The sequence below is a fragment of the Cervus elaphus genome, chromosome 22, assembly GCF_910594005.1.
Source record: "Cervus elaphus chromosome 22, mCerEla1.1, whole genome shotgun sequence".
NCBI classification, from domain to species: Eukaryota; Metazoa; Chordata; class Mammalia; order Artiodactyla; family Cervidae; genus Cervus; species Cervus elaphus.
This window is the reverse complement of record NC_057836.1, coordinates 47,008,597-47,034,088: the sequence shown is the minus strand read 5'-3', so window position 1 is coordinate 47,034,088 and position 25,492 is coordinate 47,008,597. Positions and strand designations below refer to the sequence as shown.

Below are 25,492 nucleotides of genomic sequence, written 5' to 3'. Positions count from 1 at the left end.
CTGTTCTGAATGCAAAGCAACTGGGGATCTGGAGGAATCCCAGGCTTCTCAGGTCTAGACATCTCTGAGCCTTCCTGACCCCATGAAAAGGGAGAGAGGAGGCTTCTTGGACAGCACAGTGGCACCCATAGGGGCCTGACCTCACTGAGCTACAAGGCACCAGCAGGAAATAAGCAGAGAAAACACAGGAGACCCTGTATGTCTGAGCCACAGTAGACACTTGCCGTCACTCCAGGCTACCCAGGGGGTACCTTCCCGGAGGTGGGTCTACCTCCTTCTCATTTCGGAGATGAGACAATGCAGTTATGGGAAGATGAGTACCTCGGTCACCCTGCAATGGGCCACACTATTCGCACTTCGTACATAGGAAACGGGGGTTCAAAGATGGCCAGAGAACCACCCAAGGCCATCCAGCCAAGGGCGGTCATCATGACAATGAGGACAGGGTAACAGGAAGAACAACCATAGTTAACGTTTACTGACACTGTTTCGTTCAATGTTCTCTGCTCAATGCTCTACTGGTTCTCCCATTTCATCCTGGTTATGGGCTAAATTGTCTGCTCAGAAGAGGTATGATGGAGTCCTAACTCCTGGTGGCGGTGCTGTTTTTCAGTCACTAAGTCATGTCTAACTCTTTACGACCCCATGGACTGCAGCACGCCAGGCTCCTCTGTCCTTCACTGTCTCCCGGAGTTTGCTCAGACTCATGTCCATTGAGTCAGTGATGCTATCTAGCCGCTGACGCTTCTCTTTTTGCCGTCAATCTTTCAACCTAATTTGGAAACAGTGAATCTGCAGATATAATGAAGATGAGATCATACTGAAGGAGAATGGGCCCTCAAACCACTACAACTGATGTCCTTATAAAAAGACGGCCACGTGAAGACAGACACAGAGAGAAAGGCATGTGATGACAGAGGATTAGAGTGATGTATCTAACAAGCCAAGGAACACCAGATTGTTAGCAAATGACTGGACATTAGGAAGAGGTGAGAATGACTACCCTACAGGTTTTAGAGCGAGTTGGGGCCTGGTGACACACCGTGATTTTTAATTTCTAGCCTCCCAAAATGTGAGACAATACATTTCTTTTCTTTGGGGCCACCTAGTTCGTCCCCTGCATACAAACCTTCAAGTTGCAAACTTTCAAAGATGCTAATGTACATTCCATCAACATCAGGCGTGAGTAACACTGCAGGTGCCCTCCGCCCCCACTGCTGACGGTCCTTTAGCTCTACCATCTCCCACCCCCTCTCGCTTCTCCAGTCAGTAACTATTCTTGCCTGTTCAGGCGATGTCAGCCCCTGTATGCCAGCTATTGTACTTTATTACTGTACTTTTCAAGATACTGTACTGTGAGATTAAAAGTGTTTCAATGTTTTGTTTTTATATATTATTTGCATGAAAAGTATTATAAACCCATTACAGTACAGCTTACTGTGCTACTTGGGTACCTGGGCTAACTTTGCTGTTGTGCGTGCTAAGTCAGTTGTGTCTGACTCTGTGCGACCCTATGGACTGCAGCCCGTCAGGCTCCTCTGTCCAAGGGATTCTCCAGGCAAGAAAACTGGAATGGGTTGCTGTGCTCTCCTCCAAGGGATCTTCCTGATCCAGGGATTGAACCTGCATCTCTTATGTCTCTTGCATTGGCAGGTGAGTTCACCACCTGGGAAACCCAACGTTGCTGGATTTACAAGCAAACTGGACTTACGAATGTACTCTGGGAACATTCGTATGTAGGGGACTTAGCCACAGGAAACTAATACAATCCTCATCACACTTTGATGAAGACTTGGGTACTAAAACGTCAGGTTTTACACAGGAGGGCATCAAAGCTTAATTAAAAGCAAATATTACCAATGACAAACCAACACATGGTGCAAAGTGCTTTACATAGAGTAGTAACTCGTTTAATCCCCACAAAAATCCTAGCCCTACACCAACCCCATGAAGCTATCCCACTTTAACGAAGAATAAAGAAAGTAAGGCAGAGAGAGGTTGGGTAATTTGCCTGAGGTCACACAGCCTCTAAGTGGTGAAGTCAGAGTTCAAACTCAAAACCAGAATCTGTCCTCTTAACCACTATAACCACGGAAAGCCAGAAGAGTATTGAATCTGGACCTGAACTCAAGTGGTCTGGTTTCAACACATGTACCCTCTTTCTACTTTGTCGTCCACCTGCCACACAGAATGCTCTGTGCTGAGCCGCCCCTTAAAATGCTTATCTGGGGACACAAACAAATTAATCAAATGAGCAGTGGCTTGCATACATCCCATTAGTTCAAGTTAAATTTAAATAAGCTCATTTTAGCAATTGAGACTGACCCAGGTCCATATGGACAACGGAAATCAGGAAACAAGTGACTAGGTCACTGGAGCCCTAAACAGGCTGAGTGACATGAAGCTTCTCCCTTACGAACCTTTCAGGTACTAAGTCACTTCAGTAAACATTTAATGAGCACCTACTGTGTGCCAGTACAGTGTCAGGTAATGGCAGCATAAACCACATGACCTCAGCCCAGGAGGGACACGCCCATGATTAAATTGCCATCTATCCTGAGAAGTCTTAACTCTGAAGTCAGAACAGAGGTGCTGTTGGAAGACCTAGTTCATGGTTTCAGAGCAGGTGACATCTGAAATGCATCTTTAATTTCAAGCTTATTCTTATTTTAAGGCTAATCTAACCCTACCTCTTTCCAACACATACAAACACACCCATCTTTCTTTCCCTCCTCCTTCCTCCTTTCTATCCTTCTTTATGCAACTTTCCCCTTAAATACTAGACTTTTTTCACTGCATGAACCACGAGCATCCATGCCAAGTTGCTTGAGTCATGTCTGATTCTTTATGACCCTACAGACTGTAGCCCACCAGGCTCTTCTGTTCATGGGCATTCTCCATGCAAGAATACTGGAGTGGATTGCCATACCCTCCTCCAGGGGAATCTTCGTGACCCAGCAATCAAACCCACATCTCTTAGGTCGCCTGCACTGCCAGGCAGATTCTTTACCACTAGCATCTCTGGGAAGCCCACAGGTGACCAACAGGATATTCAGCAATAATCATTGTTTGTGACTTCTCATCCATAATGAAAGGAACAGAAGTAATTGGTCACCTTCAGAAAAAACACTTTTAGGGTCAGAACCTTGAATAACTAAAGTTAATAGGTAATCAGTGATGGTTAGTGTTAATTCAGCTAAACTGTTTTTCAGCTGCTGAGTCGTGTAAGACTCTTTTGCAAACAAATGGACTACAGCCCTCCAGGCTTCTCGGTCCATGGGATTTCCCAGGCAGGAATACTGGAGTGAGTTGCCATTTCCTACTCCAGGGGATCTTTCTGACCCAGGGATCGAACCCAAGTTTCCTGCATTGGCAGGTGGGTTTTTTACAACTGAGCCACCAGGGAAGTCCTCAGCTAAACTATCTATCCCTCGATTAACAGATGTAGAGATAGTCTATTTCTACCAACAGTGGAGGAGAACATAGCCCTGGAAAAAGGGATGGGGACAGAGGTGATGGAATGTATGCCAGGAAGGTGGGGACATGGGTTCCTGGGAGCCAAAGAAGAAAGATCTAGAATAAAGATGTACCCTGCCACCAATTTTCAGCCGGCCACTCACCCACCCACAGGGTCACACCACACCCAGCAAGCTGGCACAGCCATCACTTGGCAGGTGGATTAGCAGAAAGACTGCAGGCTCTGACTTGACCCAGACCTCTGCTATCTGCATAGTAAACGGGACACAGAGAATCTGCCTGATAGCGGTTGCCAGCACCAGTGGGACGTTACAGAGCACAGACACGCAATCCACGTTAGCCACGACAGTGTTGAATGAACACAGTCTTCACCATCAGTGATCCTCACGATCCTATTCCTTTATCCTCACCATCATCATCACCATCACTACCACCAAAGAGGCACACAAGCTTTGGGCAAGTCATTTACAGCCCTGGGCCTGAATTTCCACATTGGTGAAGCGAGTTCTCATGGACCGTGAGGACAACATGTGACACTTGGGCACAGTGAGGCCAGGCCCCGCTCACACCAAAAGCTGGCCCAACTGAAGTGATTCTGGGGCCACAGTAAAGAGCCAAGGCATTGGTCTCGCCGAGTAAACAAACAAGCCCCTTCCACTAAAATCAGATCCTATGAACAGAAAACATGCCCACTCACCTCTGCCCTGCACTGGGGAAGCTTCCCCCCCAGAAGGGCTCAGAGTCAACCGCCTCTGGCAGCCTCATCGATCTCCTGGCCCCGAAGGACGTGCAACCTTGAGCCTGAAGCAGCTGGACTCTGTGCTTGGGTTTATTATTTCTGCACTGCTCACAAAAAGCCCTTGGATCTGCGTGAGTATTTCATTTTTTAACCCCTGGCATGGGCATCACACGACAGAGGCACACCTCCATCAGCTTGAGCTGTCCCCCGACTAACAAAGCACCATGAGGTTCACACGTGTGGTCTCTGCTGAACGAGGTCAAACGGTGCCTGCTCCCGGGGCCCGGCATCCCCAGGAAGCTTTGATGTGGGAGGGCAATGCTACACACATCCCGACCGACCCATCCAGCAGAACCGGCTCAGCGAGCTCGTCACCCTCTGGCCTGAGAGGGGACAAGGCTGAGGGGCACTAGGTCAGGAGCAGGGAACTGCCACCCATTAGCTTCGTGGCCAACAGTGGGCCTCCGCCAGCCAGTTACAAATGAAACTATCTATGAAAAGAAACAGAATCACAGACATAGAGGGACTTCCCTGCTGGTCCAGTGGTTAAGACTCCCTGCTTTGGGTTCAGTCCCTGGTGGGGGAACTAAGATCCCACATACTGCAGAGAATGGCCAAAAAATAAACAAATAAAAATAAATTTAAGTAAGCATCTTTAAAAGTAAAAATAATAATCATGGAAATAAAGAATATACTGGTGGTTACCAAGGGGAGGGGGCTAGAGGAAGGATGGAGTGGGAAGTCGAGGTCAGAAGATGTAAGCTTTTACAGAGAGAATGGATAAACAACCAGGTCCTACTGTACAGCACAGAGACCTATATTCAATATCCTATGATACGGGACTTTCCTGGTGGCACAGTGGATAGGAGTCTTCCTGCCAATGCAGGGGACACGGGTTCGATCCCTGCTCTGGGAAGATCCCACATGCCATGAAGAAACTAAGGCCGTGTGCCCCAACTACCGAGCCCACGCACCTGGAGCCCCTGCCCTGCAACAAGAGAAGCCACTGCAATGAAAAGCCCAAATAGTGCATTGAAGACCCAGCACAGCCAAAAATAATAAATAAATAAAAATGTAATAAACTAGGAAAATCTCTAACCAAAAAAAAAAAATACCATGATAAACAGCAATGGAAAAGAACATTAAACAAAAGTATCTACGTGTATAATCGAATCACTTTGCTGTTAACAACAACCTTGTAAATCAACTATGGTTCAATTTTTTTTTAATTAATTAAAAAAACAAACTTGTAGAGCCTTTCTCCTATTGACTTGCATTCTTCACCCTCCCACGGCTGCATCTCACATTCCTCTCCAGGCTCCCACCAGGCTGAGGATCTGCCTCCTGTGAGGTCTTTCCCCATCCTGCTCACGTCACAAAATTCCAAGTTCAAGTCATCCACTGCACCCGCCTCCTCCTCCAACTCCACTCCTGCCCCCTGCCCTCCCCTCTCACTCTCCCACCCTGAGAGTTCGTCCCCACTCCCTATTCCATCCTGTATTTTTTCTCTCTCTCCCTCCCCACTTATGCCTCTCCTCTGGTCCTCTGCTCAGAGAACTTAAATGAGAAAATTTTTGTACATTATTTCCGCAGACTGCACTGTGCCGTCCTACCTCTGTCAAACCCAAAACCTCATCTTTCCTCAATGATTTGGGCCTTTGTGAGAGTTGATACAGACACTACGGGCAGGCCACAAGAGGGACAGCCAGCTGGGGTGATGGCCATACTTCCCATGAAGGACACGGAGCACTGACACAGATGAAAAAGCAGGTTCTCCCCTGCTCCAAAGATGCCACCATGAAGGCCCGCACGCACCAGGGCACCTCGTCCTTCAGGAGCATGGCCGACAGCCTTGCTGAGAAAAGAAGCACCTCTAACTGGATCTGATCTCAAAACTTTTTCACAGAGGACATGGCCCAAACAATAAGGCAACAGAGATGTAGAGGCTGGAATGGGGCAATGCGCTCAACGGACACTGTGTTAGTAGCTCAGTCGTGTCCGTGTCCGATTCTTTGCGACCCCATGAACTGTGTCCCGCCAGTCTCCTCTGTCGAGGGAATTCTCCAGGCAAGAATACCGGAGTGGATAGCCATTCCCTTCTCCAAGGGATCTTCCTGATTGAACCTGGGTCTCCCACATTACAGGCAGATTCTTTACCATCTGAGCCACCAGGGAAGCCCTCAATAGACATAGTTATGTTTATTATTTTAAAAGAATCATAAAATAGAATTCATCCTGTTTCTACTGGAACAATTTTGGTGAGGGAGGTTGTTCTGAAATACATTTACTCTTTAGGCGATAAATCCTAAATAAACCAATCAAGGCTTTGATCACCATTCATTGGAAAGCATGACATTAGGCAGCTCTGGGTTCAAATCCCACCTCTGCTACAATTCCTGGGCCAGGAACCCACCCTGTCTGTGCCTCAGTTTCTTCATCTGTAAACTAAGAATGCTAAGCCTCTTCAGTTGTTTTTGACTCTCTGCAATCCCAAGGACTGCAGCCTGCCAGGCTCCTCTGTCCAAGGGATTCTCTAGGCAAGAATACTGGAGTGGGTTGCCATTTCCTCCTCCAGGGGATCTTCCCGACCCAGGGATGGAGCCAGAGTCTCCTATTTCCTGAACTGTCAGGTGGAGTCTTTACCACTGCACCACCTGCGAAGCCCACTAAACCACCTAGAATACCTGACGTTGACCCTGTACACATCATCATCATTTGCTGTTGTTGTTCAGTTGCTAAGTGTCTGACTCTTTGTGACCCCATGGACTGGAGTATGAGCCAGGCTTCCCTGTCCTTCACCATCTCCCAGAGTTTGCTCAAACTCACGTCCAATGAGTCAGTGATGCCATCCAGCCTTTCCCTCCTACCTTCAATCTTTCCTAGCATCAGGGTCTTTTCCAATGAGTCAGCTCCTCACATCAGGTGGCCTAAGTATTGATGCTTCATCATTGTTATGTGAACATTTATTGAGTCTTCAACGTGTCAGACGCTAAGTGTCTAACATGGATTAATTCATTAACATGATAACCCTCACTGGGGACTGTTGTAATTCCACTTCACAGATGGACAGAGAAGTTGAATAACTTGCTCAAGGCCACACAGCTGAGCTGAGACTGTAGACTCCGCCTCTAGACAGTCTGGCTCCAGACCTACACTGTCCAATCTCCAATGTTAGGTTCAGTGGACAGCAAAGGGTAAACTGTTCAACAGCTCCGTCGCTAGGATTATCATAATATACTGTCTTTATTTCTATAAACACCACTGCCTCCAGGGGGGTGATTTTTTATTTTGCCTTTTTGAATTAAATTTCCATCCTAGGGGCACAAAACCTAGTGTAATCGCTTATGTTTCTGCCTGCTTTCCATTCCCATCCTGTTGGAAAGAAAGCTGGGCTCAGGGAACTGCCTGCCTACACACGGCTTCACGGGTCAGGCTGCACTCTCTGAGCTGGAGAGGCTGGGGGGGTGGCGGGTATCTGCACTCCAGAATTGTTGGCAAATCTCTCCGTGGCTGGGGCCAACTGCAGAATGACAGCCACCACCTGTCACTCTCGACTGGGAAGCGGTGGGGGCAGAAGGCCACTCCACGCGGAGAGGAAAGCTCCCCAGCCTGACACAGATAGGCCCACCTCCGACCATTCCCAGGGGCCTGCAAGCTGGACGGGGACTGCCCTCCCCCGGCTCCATCCTGAGCGAGTGTTGACCGGTGTTGAAATCCATCATGCTCCGGGCAGCAGCCCCAGCTGTGTCCCCAGAGCCGACCAGCGCCTTCAGCATGAACTTGGCAGCACACAGTCCTTCCACTGCGGTGGGAGGGAGCTGTTTGACTCCCTTTAATTGAAAGCTTCTCCCACCAGAGCCTGAGCGCATTTGTCAGCAGCAAGGGAAGATGGGAAGCCTGGGGCCATAAGGAACAGCCCTCCCTGCTCCATATGCTGACACCTCCTGCGGTCCCACCCAGGATGGGCTCTACCAGCCAAGTCATTCTGGCAGGGGAGGTGGGGCCTTTGGTCCCCGTGGGCCTGGAAGCATGCCTTCAGGATAAATCCAGTATAGTACCATGGTAGCCACACCCGGATACTGTGAAATCCAGCAATCTCAACCTGAGCATCTCAGCCTCGGGACTGTAGGCAAAACGTTGGAGAAGAAAACCCAGGGGGTGGTCAAGAGCATGGGCTTTGGCACACCACAGCTCTGAGTCTGAATCACTGACATATTCTCAAGCCGTGAGACCCGGACAAGCTGCACAGCCTCCAAGTCATTCTCATCTGTGCAATGAACAGGACAACCAGCCTAGAACCCCAACCCTGGAGACCATGAACCCCACCACTCCAATCTTTAGAATTCACTCAAAGGCATGGGCACAAAAAGGTAGTCCATTAAGTCAGAAACCAGGAGGGCAAGCACCTTTGTGAGGAGGAAGGCGGCAGAGATGAGGGCCAGGGCAGGGGGTAGGAGGGGCAGGTGCCCAGAGGTACTGGCAATGTCCTACTTCTTGATCTGGGAGCTGGTTATACAGGTGGACTCCCTTTGTAAAAATATGCCAAGCTTCACACTGCATGCTTCTTGTACTTTGCTGCTTGTAGAATATACGATATTGTAGAATATGTTCCATTTTTAGAATTTATGAGAAAAAACAAACAAAAAAAGCTTTGGGAGGGATGTATAAACCAGCCTTTGACCTAAGCTCAAAGAACGAACACTGGATCTGAACATGCCGGTTACCTTGCCACGTGGGCCCCTTCCCCCAGGGCTTATCACAAGTTCAGTTCAGTTCAGTCTCTCAGTCATGTCCAACTCTTTGCAAACACGTGGACTGGAGCACGCCAGGCTTCCCTGTCCATCACCAACTCCCAGAGCTTCCTCAAACTCATGTCTATCGAGTTGGTGATGCCATCCAACCATCTCATCCTCTGTTGTCCCCTTCTTCTCCTGCCTTCAATCTTTCCCAGCATCAGGGTCTTTTCCAGAGAGTCAGTTCTTTGCATCAGGTGGTCAAAGTATTGGAGTTTCAGCTTCAGCATCAGTCCTTCCAATGAATATTTAGGACTGATTTCCTTTACGATTGACTGCTTTGATTTCCTTTAGGATTGACTGGTTGGATCTCCTGGCAGTCCAAGGGACTCTCAAGAGTCTTCTCCAACACCACAGTTCAAAAGCATCAATTCTTTGGTGCTCAGCTTTCCTTAGAGTCCAACTCTCACATTCATACATGACTACTGGAAAAACCATAGCTTTGACTAAACGGACCTTTGTTGGCAAAGTAATGTCTCTGCTTTTTAATGTTATCTAGGTTTGTCATAGCTTTTCTTCCAAGAAGCAAGCATCTTTTAATTTCATGGCAAATTATTCTCAAAGCCATCACATAATGATCCAGTGGCATCTGTAGACCCGCCCCCCCCCGCAGTGGATTTAGGGCTGTCCTATCCAGTGATGCCAACCCGTCCTCACTGACTTCCACAAATGTTCACTGAGCAGCTACTGTGGGCCAGGCATGGACCCAGAGAAGAAGAAAACTAAGAATGCTCCTTTTTTCAAAAAGGCTTCCTTTCAGGTGCCTCCAGATGATTCCTGGGGCTTTCTTACCTGCAGCCCGCCCTCCCAGTCCATGCCTTATTGGAAGCCAAGAATCTCATTAAGATTTTTTTCCCTCCAAGATTTTCTGAGGCATCTAACACAGCAGGGCTCTGATACACATGTATCATCTCTAGGTTAAGCTCTTTAACCTCTCTAAGCCTCAGTGTTCTCTTTTTGAAAACAGGAGTAATGACTCCCCCTTAGGGTTCTGACATGAATTATATAAGATGAGGCAGTAAAACGTTTAGAGTAGTGCTCGGCATATAGTAGGCACTTAATGCACTCTGGCTGTTTTTGTTAATTTATGCAAATTCCCAGTGAGCTGTGTCTTTTGCTACATCTGTCCATGAAATTTACCTCTGTCTTCTTTCCCCATGAAACCCTACCAACCCAGAGCATCCACAGGTCATCTACCTTCTCAGAAAGGGGACCCAAATAAGGGAGAGACAGAGAGAAGGAGGGATGGGGATGGGGATAGAAGGGAGGATGGAAATTCACTTTCTCCATGGAACCACTTTACCTTTGGCTTTGGTTTCTGCCAACGTGGACACTGTCCAGTACAGTAGCCATAATAACTACATGTGGCTACCGAGCACCTGAATTGTGCTATACATGTAAAAGACACACTGGATTTCAGACTTTGTATGAAATGAAGAGTTAAAATATCTCAAGAATTTTTTTAATATACTTTGGCTATATTGACATATTACTAAAATTAACTTCACCTATTTCTTTTTACTCTGTTTTTTTTTAATATGACTACTGGAAAATTTGAAATCTCATACGTGGCCCGATACACATTTCTATTGTGCAGCACTGTTTCAGCTTATCAATGTGTCTTTGTACACAAAGGCAGTTTTCTCTTTCACAGGAATTTTCATCCCAGTTCTTAAGATAAATGTTTCCTCTCGATTGGAAATACATTTTAGACCAAATTCCATGGATGTAGAAACTGAGTCTGGGAGAGATGAAATGACCGGCCTAGGCGTGAGGCTGAGCAATGGAAGAGCCGGAATTCGACCCCAGGTCCAGCGAGGTGCTGAGCTGAGCTCTTGACTCTATTTCACTCCTGTCTCCAAATCTCGAGATACTGATCTCCTTGAGATGGTGGTCTCTCCACACAGTCACCCCAGGAGAGGATAAACTGTCTGTTACTTGTCACCAGGACCACCAGTGGGTGGCTGTGTTTTAAAGGTTAAGATTGTTTGGTACCTCGAGGGGGGCAAGGAGGAACGTGGCTTAACCAGGGTGTGAGTGAGCATTTGCAGAGGTAAGATTAGAATGTGAGGTACTCTCACACTTTTGATACCTGGCCCTAAATGACAAGTCCAGTCTTGGCTGCTTCTCACGCGGAATCACTTAAGGAACTCGGGCTGCTGCAGGGCTCTAACCAGAGGGGTCACCTTGGGTCAGGTGTGCCTTACACGAACTACGAATGAATCTTCTCTGTACCCCCTGAGATCTGGATTCTTTATGCCCATTTTACAGATGAGCAAACAAACTCCCAGGAAGGCTCGGTGGTCTGCCCAGTCATCCAGTTAGGACATGGCAGAGCTGGAATTCCATCCCAGGGCTCGTTAACAATGATGAATCCCCGCTTTACACCTCCCAGTCTTTGCTCCTATGGTCCCCTGGGATAGAATGCCCCCTCATCCTCAGCAAGGTCTGGCTCAAACCACCTTTTCTGTAAGGTCAAAAATCTCTCTCCTCTTTCATAAACCAAATCACTCCTTTCTTTGATCACCCATGAACTTTAAACTTCACTTATCCCAGGTGTCTCAGTGGTAAAGAAACTGCCTGCCAAGCGAAGGGACATGGGTTCCATCTCTGAGTCGGGAAGATTGCCCTGGAGAAGGAAATGGCAACCCGCTCCAGTATTCTTGCCTGGAAAATTCCATGGACAGAGGAGCCTGGTGGGCTACAGTCCACAGGGTCACAAAAGAGTCGGACACAGCTTAGCGACTAAACGACAACAAATCCTGCACTTACCACTAAGTGTTAGAATTCATTGCTTACATGTCTATTATATCCACAACAACCTGAGCCTCTTCAGAGAAGAAGCCTTACCTTGTCCATATGTACAGTTTCAGTTCCTGGCACAATATCAGGCACAAAGGAATTACTCAATAAATAATCTGTTGATTGAATGAAATAATCAACCAACCTGTCTTGACACCCTGGTTTTTGTTCTGCGTCCCTCTTGCCAACCAGCTTCTCTTTCCTGCATTCCGATGTTCCTCCCCACGGGAGGCTTCTCCGCCAATCTGTTTGCATGGAGAGAGGCCAAGTGCACCACTTTCGATTGTAGCTCAGTAACACCGATTGTCACCTCTCCACTTTTATTAATTGCAGGGTTAATCAAGCACTCCAAATTTTGCCCACCCACGCTAACATGAAAGCATTTCTGGATGGCCAAGAAAACAAGGTGTAAGCTGAAGCGAAAGGAATGACATCACAGTCTTTTGCATCTTGAGCGACTGCCATGTTTTTCCGAACCTTTGGGTCTGAGTCAGATTAGATGGAAGAAGAGTCTTGATCAAAATCTCAGCCATGCATAGCTTCCATACAGCAGGTAGGTACCTGAGTGAACTTTGATGTACTTGTTTATCAGAGTCCTTTCACCATCCTTTGAGATGACTGTTATTATGCCAGCGTTCAGATAAGGAAACTGAGGCTCAACGGAGAAATATGCTACAGACTCGCCCAGGGTCACCCAGCTGGATGAGACAGAGCTAAGATCCAGACTCACTCGTCATCACCGGAGGAGTCCTGCAGAGTCCCTGCCACCCACGACTTGATGGTCACACTCCTGCCTCTTCCTTGTGGCCTGGCTCACTCCCCCAGACCTACCATCCACCAGCTGGTCAGTTCAGTGAAGCAGGCAGCCTCAGGCAATCAACGTTTTCTTTCCTGTGCCAATGGTTTATCCACCCTTCTAGTTGTCACAGCTTAAGATGTTTTCATCTGAACCTCCCTCAAGATCTTGCTTTCCAGCTCTAAAACATTTTTCATCGGAACATTTTTGGCCCGTCTTAGGACACAGGTGTTGGAGGCAGGTACTTCCCCTGTCCTTCACTCCTGCCTGCGGTGTCTCATCTGGTGGGCAGGAAACACAGAAACAGAAGGACCAGGGGAAGAGGGAAGGGTTTCCTATACACGAGAATGCACTTGTCAGCCTTCTGCTTGCAAAGGATGAATGTTACCCTTCCAAATTGTCCCCTTTCACTTTATAAGTAGCTTTTTTTTTTTTTTTCACATTCAATAAAGATGCCACAGAGGCCGCTGGGCCGACTCCTGATGACAGTCCCTGACAGGCTCCCATATGGAGAGTCTGACATTCCAGATGCCTCCGTGTACCAGGCTTCCAGAAGCATAGTTACCAGCCCCCTGGGACTGGAAAAGCCGTGCTGCACAGGAGACGCGTTGCATGGCTTACTGTCCTGCTTAACGAGCGAGCTGCTCAAAGCCTGCAGCAGCCCAGGAGCCCCCGTGCGATGCTGCCACGTGAAGTCACTCTGGCTCTCTCTCGAATGAGCAGGTAGAGAATTGAAAGGCAAGATGAGCACGTGTGTGGGAAGGCTGACCTGAGCCTCACCGCCTAGAGGGGGATTTGAGAAAGGGAAGATCAAACAATTAGGATTATCAAATCTTCCAAATGTGGGTAATAAACTGACCCTTTTAAAGAAGAGCAGGAAGCTGGTAAAAAAGCCTAGGTCTTATTTTATGAGACTACATTTCCATTGCAAATGAGTTCAGCCAAGAATCACAGGGAAGTTTGGTTTCATTGTTTATCCTCAAAATATAAGCCCCTGATTTAAAAAGTGTCGAAATACCATCTCCCTCCCCCAGAACATACAGATTTCAGACCCCACGGATACCGTTTGGAGAAGAACCCATCTACCAAGCCGATCTCATCCTGGTTGAACCTGGAGGGTTCAGGAAATAAGTTTCATCACATTGTTACAAGGGGTTAAAGGGCAGTGGATGAAATAAAGAGCTGACGTCGAGGCTCACGCTCCTGTGGGAGGACCGGAAGCTGACCTCTGGGGGCCAGTTCTCCAGGACTGATGCTGCAAAAGCCCTCAGGGTTTAACATCCAGAATGGGCACGTGACATGGAGCGACGTCGACCCCAACGCATTGGGAGAGCAGGTACAAACGCTCTGCACCAGCAAGACAGCCCCTGGGACTTCCCTGGTGGTCCAGGGGGTTAAGAACTTGCCTACCAATGAGGGGGCATTGGTTCAGTCCCTGGTCCAGGAAGATTCCACATGCCTCGGGGCAACTAAATCCATGCACCACAACTATTGAGCCTGTGTGCCGCAACTACTGAAGCCCAGGCACCCTAGAGCCTGTGTTCCGCAACAAGAGAAGCTACTGCAGTGAGCCTGTGTACTGCAAGGAAGAGGAGTCCCTGCTCACTGCAACTAAAGAAAGCCTGCACAAAGCAGAGACCCAGAGCCACCAAAAATAAAAATCATTTTTTAAAAAAAGACCGCCTCTGTTCCTCCATACTCCTTGTCCATCTGCATCATGACAAAGGCCTATGACCTCACGCAAGTGAACCTGTGTCTAAAGCTGGCCCAGCTTCTCTCCAGACTGGCCAGGCCACTAGCACCCCTGAAAGGGGTCAGAGGACTTCCCAGCAAGGAAACATGGTTAGAGTGTAGGAAAAACACCCAGGATGATGAATTCTGCAAGGAAAGCATGGGGTCTCCTGTTGAACAGCAGTGTTGACCTAGTCATATAAAGTAATTAACAAAGGGTCAATAAAGCACTTTTCAAATCCCAAGTTCCACACATTCTTCAGAGCAATCAAATGCACTTAACTACCCCACTCCAGCATCTGTAGGAAATTCCTAAGATTCATTCTTGTGCCAACAGGTGTGTATTCCCTGCTTACAAACCGGAGCTCAGACTTCTATTTTCTTCCACCCTTCTACTTTCTTTTCTAGGATGATCTTGAACTCCAGGAGCCCAAAGTTACAGGGAGTTCAACAGACAGATAGAGCACTCTTTTTAATTTATCGCTCCATAATCCAATTTTCTTCACACTGGACCACAAGTCACCCAGCCTCCTCACAAATCCACAGGGGCTGCGAGACGTGACATACGGCTGGACAAATTATGTGGAAAATGGGAAAACTCATCACTTTGGGCCCCAGTTTCCGAATCAATAACACAAGAAGGTCAGGTTAGAACTTTTCTAAAGGTCTCCCCGGCCGCCAGCGCTGGAGGAGCCAGCAGGAAGTTTTCATGCTTCAGCAGCCTCAGCCACATAAGAGCCTTTCCCTGTGATGCGATGGAAGCAGTAACACATGAACCCCCAGCACCAGCGACATAAGGGCAGGGCCCCTTCAGAGCCAGGCCGATGCTTGGCTGATACCTTGTAACCACCCTGTGCAGCAGGGTTTCTCTTTTTAAATTTATTTTTAATTGGAGGGTAATTGCTTTACAATACTGTGTTGGTTTCTGCCATACATCAACATGCATCAAGCACAGGTACACATGTGTCCCCTCCCTCTCTAACCTCCCCCCCACCTCCCACCCCATCCCACCATCTACCCCATCCCACCATCTACCCCATCCCACCCCTCTAGGTTTTCACAGAGCACCTGATGGGTTTGAGCTTCCTGCCTCTTAAAAGCAAACTCCTACTGGCTATGTATTTTACATATGGTGATGTATGTTTCCATGCTCTCTTTCAATTCTTTCCACCCTCTCTTTCCCCTACTGTGTACACAAGCCGTTCTCTATGTCTGTCTCCACTGCTGCCCTGCAAATAGGTTCTTCATACCGTCTTTCTAGATTTCATATATATGCATTAACATACATTTGTTTTTCTCTTTCTAACTAGGCAGGTTTTATTAACTCTGCTGCAGCATAGAGAAAATGAAAATTCAATGCCACTGAGTGGCCCGCCCAGGATCGCAGAGATGGTAAGCAACAGAGACCCAGAACCAGCATTTCTCAACGCCTTCTATCACTGTCACCCTAGCCGGGTCACCCTGAGCGTTGCCTGAATTGAAGCCCCTCCTACATGGCACCCCTCCTTCATCTTTGCTCCTGATGGGCGACTCTCAACATAGGAGAGGTACCAGTGTCCGTGATGAGTAACTCATGCCATTGATCCACTGACCCTGGCCCTCAAGGGCTTACACGTGTTAGTCACTCACTTGTGTCTGACTCTATGAGCCCATAGACTGTAGCCTGCTGGGCTCCTGTCCATGGGATCCTCTAGGCAAGAACACTGGAGTGGATTGTCATGCCCTCCTCTAGGGGATCTTTCCCCCACCCAGGATTGAACACAGACCTCCTGCATTGCAGGTGGATTCTTAACCGTCTGAGCCACAGAGAAGTCCTGATCTGAGCCCCACTCCCCTGGGACCTCGTGCTCCAGTACCTGCTCCCTGCCTCCTCCCTTGCAGCCCTGTGACAGCCCTGTGTTCACTCAGCCAGCAACTGAGAAGTGGCCTCAGGGCCTTTGCACTTACCTCAGCCTTAGCTCCTCCCCCAGATGACCCATCTCTTCACCTTCTCAGGTGTCTGCTCAAATCACCACCTCTGAGAATGCCTTTGTGACCAACTTAAACCTGCCAACTTAACCACCACCACTGTAAACACACACGTGCACACACACACACACCCCTCCCTCAACTAGAATATGAGCTCCCTGAGGATAGGAACCTTTACCGCTCAGTTTATTAATAGACCCACTGTGCAAGAGCAGTGACTCACACGTAGGATTCAATAAATATCTGTGTGAACAGATAAAGAAAAAATAAGATTTGAATGAAGGACCAGTCCATCCTAAAGGAAATCAACTCTGGATATTCATTGGAAGGACTGACACTGAAGCTGAAACGTCAATACTTTGGCCACCTAATGTGAAGAGCTGACTCACTGGAAAAGACCCTGATGCTGGGAAAGATTGAGGGCGGGAGGAGAAGGAGATGACAGAGGATGAGATGGTTGGATGGCATCACCCACTCAATGGACATGAGTTTGAGCAAGCTCTGGAAGACAGTGAAGGACAGGGAAGACCAGCTTGCTGCAGTCTGTGGGGTCATAGAGTCGGACATGACTTAGCGACTAAACAACTGCCTCGGGGTGGTCTCTGCTCACTGCACCTGCACCACCTCTCTCCATTGCAGCCAGAGCTTAAGTCCCACGAGGGCAGGAACTGAGCCCACAGAATGGGCCTCAGTCCACATGGGTTTCCTCCCATCGACTAGTCATTACTGAGCTGCCGTCCCTCCAGCCTGGGGAACACATCACTTTAAAGAAAGCAATTGTACATTTGCAAAGGACACAGGCCTGGGTCTCCATACACATACACGGGACCCCCTTCCTCTGCTGGTATTAAAGGGAATGCTCTTTACACACTATATTCAGGTGAGTCCATCCAGGAGAAGCTGCCCACTTATCACCCTCCACGTCTCTTCTGAGGCCCCAGCACCGCGCCAGCCCTGCAGCACGCCTGACATGGGAAGGCCCAGGTCACATCTGAGTGACTGGGAGTTTGGCTGGAGTGTCACAGCAATGCGAGGGATCAACCAGGGGGAGCTGGGCAGGGCCAGATGCGTGCGTACGTGCATGCTAAGTTGCTTCAGTCCCGTCTGACTCTTTGTAACCCCCACAGGGACTGTAGCCTGCCAGGATCCTCTGTTCATGGGATTTTCCAGGCATGACTACTGGAGTGGGTAGGTTGCCACGACCTCTTCCAGGGGACCTTCCCCACCCAGGGATCGAACCCATATTCCTTGTGTCTCCTGTATCAGCACGTGGGTTCTTCACCACTAGCACCACCTGGGGAGCCCAGGACCAACCAGATGGGGCAGGACCTCAAAGCACAGATGCCACCACCCCGCAACGCTACCAGAAGCTCCAGGTTGCTACTTACACCACTGGGGGCCGCATCCCAGCCTCTGATCTGCCTGCCCAGGGAAGGGAGGCCCTCCACTTCCTGCAAGTCACCATCTTGGTGGCACCCATGCACTGACATCAAAAGCCAAGCCTCAGGTCTGAGAGACAGTGAGAGCAGTGTCTCCAGCTTTCCCAGTGACTCAAAACCACCTCCTCCCTGGCTCTGAAGCCCAAGCTCCCTGTGCTTCTAAGGTGCCTGGCCAACACAGAGGTGGTCACTGGAGTCTGTCATCATACCAACAGCAAGTGCACTGGGGAGACTACTTAACAGAAGAAAAAAAAATTTTGTTTTAAATAAAAGAACAGGACTTCTCTGGTAGTCCAGCAGTTAAGAATCTCCCTGCCAACGCAGGGGGGCATGGTCTGGATCCCTGGTCTGGGGAGATCCCACATACAGAGGGGCAGCTAAGCCTGTGCGCCACAACTACCAAGCCACGCACCCCAGAGCCAGCGCCCCACAACAAGAGAAGCCACCAAAATGAGCAGCCCACTCACTGCAACTAGAGAGTAGCCTCCACTCGCCACAGTTAGAGAAAAGCCTGTGCATAGCAAGTAAGACCCACCCAGCACGGCCAAAAATAAATGAGCACATAAAGAAAACTTTAAAAAATTAGGTGAAAGAACAGGTAAGAATCTGGGGGGACTAGGAATATTAACAGGACTTCCCAGGTGGCACTAGTGGTAAAGAACCTGTCTGCCAAGGCAGGAGACATAAGAGATGTGGGTTCAATCCCTGAGTTGGCAAGATGCCCTGGAGGAGGGCATAGCAACCCACTCCAGTATTCTTGCCTAGAGGATCCCCATGGACAGAGGAGCCTGGCGGGATACAGACCATAGTGTTGCAAAAAGTCGGACAAGACTGAAGTGACTTCACACGCAGGAATACTGTGTCTGAGGGATGAATGGGGCAGTTTTCAGATGATAACTCCTTTCATCCCAATGCCCTGATGAAACACTACTACCCCCATTTCACCCACATGGAAACTGAGTCTCTGCCCCCTCCCACCCACAGATCACCTTCAAACATATCCTCATACAATCCTCAGAACAGCTTTGACAAATACTTCACCCTTTTTAGAGGTGTGAAAACCGGTGGTGCTCAGCAGATTTAAGTCAGATGCACGTGTAGTCAAGGGTCCAATTTATTTTTCCTACTTTTCCTTAATTTTCAAAAAACTGAAGTATAGTTGGTTTACAATGTTGTGTTAGTTTTATATATGTGTATACATTCTTTTTTCAGAATCTTTTCCCTTAGAGATCATTGTAAGATAGAGTATAGCTCCCTGTGCTATACAGTATGCCTTTGTTTATCTATTTTATATATAATAGTATATATCAGCTAATCCCAAATTCCTAATTTATCCATCCCCCCTCCCCTTACCCTCTGGTAACCATAAATTTGTTTTTCTCTGTGAATCTATTTGCTTTGTAAATAAGTTCATTTGTGTAATTTTTTATTAACAGATTTCACATATAAAGGATATCATATGGTATTTGTCCTTGTCTGGCTTACTTTACTTAATATGACAATCTCTACATTTAACCATGCTGCTACAAATGGCATTACTTTTTTTCTGGCTGAATAATATTCTATTGTATATATACATATTTATCCATTCATTTGTCTCTGGACACTTGAGTGGCTTCCATGTCTTGGCTATTGCAAACAGTGCTATTATGGACATTAGGGTACATATATCTTTTCAAATTATAATTTTCTCTGGATATATGCAAGGACCTGATTTAAATTGAAGTCTGGCCTGACCCTAAAACTTGAACTTTGCACAGGACACCATTTCATTCCTCCAAAGAGAGTCCTACCTTCTGAAGCAGAACTGGCTACAGTGAAATGACTAGAGCCTCTAAAACTCTCCCCAAGCTCCTTTATGAAGTACCATGGTTCTCCTTTTAATTACAGAAGGCTTTCCTCAAGCCCCTTCATTCAATATAAACAAAAATGATTCTTATTCAATCTTCTCATCTTCCTGTTTTAATTGTCAGGTTTGCAAGTGTAGTGCTCTGATTATTCTCATGGCAAAGGTCCAGAAAGACTGCTCTCTCCCGGGCTAGGCAGCCTCTTGTACACCGACCACCCCTTCCCCCCGCCCCCAGCATCTGTGACAGCCTTCTCAATTGGGGAAAAGAAAATGCAAGCTTTGGAATCCATCCATTCCTAAGTATGAGATTTGGAAGCTGGAATACACATCTTTGGAAATTCTGCAGAAGGGCTTCCATAAACAAACTTTGTTTTCTTGGTCCCTTCTGAAATTCTAGCAGAGGCAGAGGTCAGACTCTTTTCAAATGGGGCCTCTGTTCAATCAACTTATATCAACACCATTGATGGAGAACATTCAATGTGGGGAGGTGGGCTCTGGGGGTCCCCAGGGGCTCATCAGTGGGAAGGAAAGGAGACCCCAAAACCCACAGCGGCACGGACATAAAATGCCAGCATCACAGACAGGTTCCAGCTTCTCCACAAGAGGATGGGATCATTTGAGCCAGACCTTGAGTGGAGAATGGTCTGGAGTAACCAGAAGATTGGATGGGTGGTGGAGAGAGAAGTGAACAAACGCATATTTATTCCTTGAGTTTTTACCGAGTGCTCAACGTGGAAAAGTGACTAAGCTTAGGACCAGAAATACAATGTGGTCCAGGAAACCAGACATAGCCCCTGCCCCAGTGAACTGTGCAATCTCAGAGGATAAACACATGGGCAAACAGGAAGATCAAAACAGTCAATCTGAAAGGAAATCAACCCTGAATATTCACCGGAAGGACTGATACTGAAGCTGAAGCTCCAATACTCTGCCCACCTGACGCGAAGAACCGACTCATTGGAAAAGACCCTAATGCTGGGAAAGATTGAGGACAGGAGGAGAAGGAGGTGACAGAGGATAAGATGGTTAGATAGCATCACTGACTCAATGGACACGAGTTTGAGCAAACTCCAGGAGGTAGTGAAGGACAGGGAAGGGTGGTGTGCTGCAGTCCATAGGCTGCAAAGAGTCAGACATGACTTAGCAACTGAACAACAATCCCTACATATGAACCTCCACATTTCGGCTTTCAAATATGCAAAAGTGTGTTCACATGTCCAATCACGTAAGTCAGTTTACGTGTCTGGTGTACACTGTCATTTGTGTGCGTCCTCTACAGATGTTGTGCTTTTGGGTACTTTATAATAGAGTATAGAGTACAGAATCTTTAAGCCCAGAATGTCCAGAAGTAAGAGTAAAAGCCATCGTGATATAGCTGGTGCTACTGTACTTCTCAAGGTACTACACTGTAAGATAAAAATGATTTTACTTTTTGTGCTTTTTACGTACTATTTATGTGGAAAGCATTATAAACCAATTACAGTACAGTACTCTATAGCTGCCTGTGTTAGATGGTACCTAGGCTAACGCTGCTGGACTTAGGAAACAACCGGATGGACTTCCGAACATGCTCTCGGAAGGGAACACATTCGTATGCAGGGGACTTACTGTAGCACACCCGCCATGTCTGTGCTGACAGAGAGACCTCCCTAGCCCAGCAGACCCACTGGGTCCTCAGGGCAAGGGGGGAACAATGGTGGTCAGTCCCCCAGAAATAAGGCAACGGGGACACGGGGCAATGGGTGCTTGTTGTGTACCAGGTACAGAGTTAGTACAGTTTAGGTGTGAAGAGCACGGATCTGGGGGTTCAAATCTTAGGTGCTCCCCTAACGAGCCCTGTAATCTGGTCAAATTATAAACTCCAATTGTAAAGTGAAGGTCATCATAAGGTTTTTTGGTAAGAACTTAAAATGTCAAATGGATCCATTCATACAGAGATTTAAAAGAGGGCCTGGCACATAGTTGGTGCTTAAAAAAATAAAATTGTAGCTATTTTTTAAATTAACCTATACAACTCTAGGATTTTTTTTTTTTTCAATGATGTATAGTTGGTTCACTGGTGCCTCAGTGGTAAAGAAACCACCTGCCAATGCAGGAGCTGTGAGTTGGATCCCTGGGTTGGGAAGATCCCCTGGAAAAGGAAATGGCAACCCACTCCAGTACTCTTGCCTGGGAAATCCCATGGAGAGAGGAGCCTGGCAGGTTACAGTCCATGGGATTACAGAGACAGACACAATTTAGCAACTAAACAACAAAATAATTGGTTTACACTGCTGTGCTGGCTTCAGGTTTAGAACAAAGTGATTTATTTATACATACATATATCTTTTTCAGATTCTTTTCCATCATAGGTTATTTATTGTAAGAATCTGAATATAGTTCCCTGTGCTATACAGTAGGTCCTTATTTATTTTATATATAGTAGCATGTATCTGTTAATCCCAAATTCCTAATTTATCCCTTCCCCTCTTTCCCATTTGATAACCCTATGTTTTCTATGTCTGCGAGTCTGTTTTGTAAATAAATTCGTTGTATCACTTTTAGACTCACAGGTATATTTGTTTTTCTTAGTATGACAATCTCTTAATCCATCCACATTGCTGCAGATGGCATTATTTCATTCTTTTTTTATGGCTGAGTAATATTTCTAGGATGTGGATTTTATCCCTATTTCACAGATGAAGAAACTTGAGACTCAGAAAGCTATTAAGGAACTTCACCAAAATCTCACAGGAAAATGCTGAAGCCAGGATTCAGATTTGGGTCAATTTCAGTCTTAAATAAATAGTTTCAAAAACTTCAAGGTGAGGTTACCTTGTACTAGGCTACTTCATGTATATCTTATACCTGCACAATTCTGAGGACTATTTATCAAGATCATTATCTCAATTATAAGTTAGCCTTATTAGGCAACAATTCCTCAAATCTTTAGGTCAAAGTAGGTCATAATTCCTTTGTGCTGCCTCAGTTTCCCTAAAGGGACAAGTATTGGGAAATTTGGAAAGAAAGAGGTAATGAGCCTGCCAAGACTCAATCTTCTTAGCTTTATTGGTCAGAGCAGCTCAGAAGGTTCATGGCCAGTGTCTCCCTCAGATACCAGGTCAGAACAATAACCATTTATAACAGAGCATCTACTATGTTCCAGAAGCTATAAACTGCAACCTCACATCTCCTCTGAACGCAAGCCACCTACACCTCCCTTGTCTAATTCAGGCTCCTTATCTGAGACTCATTCCAGAGTTAACCATTTCCAGAAGGTGTTACCTTTCTAGGTTATACCAAAGGCACCCCCTCTGTGTTCTTCCAAACACTGATCAATATTTCCTACCTCTGTGCCATTGACCTTGCCTGTTTTATAAGAATCAGCCCAGGAATCTGTCTCTCTACCAGACTATGACTTCCATTTGGATGTGGATGAAGCCATGATTCCTTTTTATGAGATTTATTCATATTTTCCTTGAACAAACATCTTCGGAGCACTTACTCTGTGCCAAGCTTCATGCTTTGTGCTGGTGATAGAGAAATTAATGGAAAGGAAGTCAATCAAACAGGAGAGTCAGGTACAGGGAGTCAGGAATGACACTCTGACGTCACTGCGTGGCTTTGGCAAGTAACCTCCCCTCTCTGGCTTGGTTTATCTGGAAAGTGGCTTTAATATTAGTATCTATTACTGTCGTTTAAGAAGATGAAGAGGGTTACATGACATCATGCCTATAAAATGATGAGCAAGCAGATCCATGACACTCAGTATGTAAGCCAAACCCATTCTGGATAATTCTTTGTGATAAGCATTGTAAATGTTGGCTATTATCAAGGGGGGTGGGGTATCGCTTTCTGATACCAAAGAAGCTTTAAGTCTTGAGTCTTTTTTTGTTTTGGTAACAGTGAAAGCAAAGTTATTGGATATTTAATGGGAAATTGGCATAGTGTACCGGCTCAGATGAGAAATCAATTTTGAAACATCATATATTTTAAATTCAGAAACCTAGTCAATGGTTTTCTACTCTAATCTTTGATACATCATCTAAAAACACCTTTTCAAAGCCCACACCCTCATGAGGCTTTCTTTGATCCTTCACCCAGAAGACTCCCCATCCTTTTTTTTTTAAATTGAAATATAGTTGACTGACAATGTTGTGTTAGTTTCTGGTGTATACAAAGTGATCCAGTTATACATACATATGCATATTCTTTTTCACTACAGGCTATTCCAAGATATTGAATATGGTTAGTTCCCTGTGTTATAAGAAGGACCTTGTTGCTTATCTATTGACATTTTATAAACAATAGTTTCATCTGCTAATTCTAAACTCCTAATTTATCCCTCCCCACTTCCTTTCCCATTTAGGAACTACAAGTTTGTTTTCTGTGCCTGTGAGTCTGTTTGCTTTGTAAGTAAATTTGCTTTGTACCATTTTTTTAGACTCCACATATAAATGATATATGATATTTGTCTTTCTCTGACTTCACTTAGTATGGTCATCTCTAGGTTCATCCATAGTGCTGCAAATAGCATTATTTCATTCTTATGACTAATATGCCATGGAGTGTGTGTTTATCACATCTTCTTTATCAACGTCTGTTGATGAACATTTGAGATGCTTCCATGTCTTGCCTATTGTAAACAGTGCTGTTATGAACACTGGGGTACATGCATCTTTTCGAATTAACAGAAGACTCTCCCTCCTTAAACTCCCCTCATATCAAGTCCTTTCTGAGGGCACTTTCTCTACCCTGGAAGAGTTACTGATCTTGTCCTGGCCTTCCCAGCACCGTCACTAAACTCTAAGTCTTCCTGCAAACGGGATCCACATCACACAGGGGTCATATCATATCCCACTGTATCGGTCATCTGCTGTATAATCACACCGCCTAACATGCCACCCCAGGAAGCAGAGTCTTGAGGCCACAAGCATTCATCTTCACTCATGCATTTGCAGGTCGACTGGAACTCCGGTGACCTCAGATGGGCTTCGGTTCTTACTAAAGACTCTCGGCTTGGCTGGACAGCTCCATCCCAAGTGTCGCTCATTCTGCTGCTCCCTGGACCAACCAGGCTACTAGAGCATGCTGTTCTCGAAGCAAAGGTAGAGAAGCCGGGGTGGGGGGAGGGGTGTGGAGAAAGGAGAAACCCTCAAGGTCTTCTAAGGACTAGGCTCAGATCCAGCACACCCCATCACCTCTGCTTTGTCCTTCAAAATAAGCCACAGGGTTAAGCCCAAAGTCAAAAGTTGCAGAAAACAATAAGATCTTTGGGTAGGAATTCAGAAAGGTGTAAAAGAATTGGGTCATTCATACAAACAGCAAACCACATCCACCACCCAGGTGCCTCACACATATAAAATAATCTTCAGACACTGAATGAATGAATGAATACTGAGTAAATTTCAGCGTCTTCAAGACACATGACAATTTACCAGCAGTCATTATGAATCCTAAATCTGGTTCATCAGTACCACTTTCATTAATATTAGTTTATGATGGGTCCCTAGACACCACTGTACTTTAGCTGGAGAGGTGGAATTTCAAAAACTTGTATGTACACATGATTATTCTTTCATGGCTCTCTGATTATAAAATGAATCAATATATCCATTCACACTTGGGAGTCCGTGAGAACACACATATCAACCTGTTCAGTAAAAGAAGGAAAACGTGACACCTTTTTTTTTTTTTGCCTACATGAGCTGGGTGGAGGGGGATGAAGAGAGAGAAGGTGAAAAGTTGACTTTGAATCAAACCCATGGTGGTTAATTTCCATTTAACTACCTAGCTGAGACTAGAGGTTCCACAGAAACACATTAAAGTCCGTGAACTTATGAAATGATGCATCATTGAAGCCACAGCAGGGGAAGAGGCACCGTTTAGAAGACATTAAAGATTCAAAGCCTGCAGAAG

The 25,492-nt window shown here is 46.4% G+C and overlaps 1 protein-coding gene across 1 annotated transcript in view; it reads right to left on the bottom strand.

Annotated features, from left to right (window-relative positions):
- Positions 1–25,492, bottom strand: part of LARGE1 (LARGE xylosyl- and glucuronyltransferase 1) — a 591,484-nt gene that overhangs the window by 539,448 nt on the left and 26,544 nt on the right. The gene's annotated exons all lie outside the window — the stretch shown is intronic.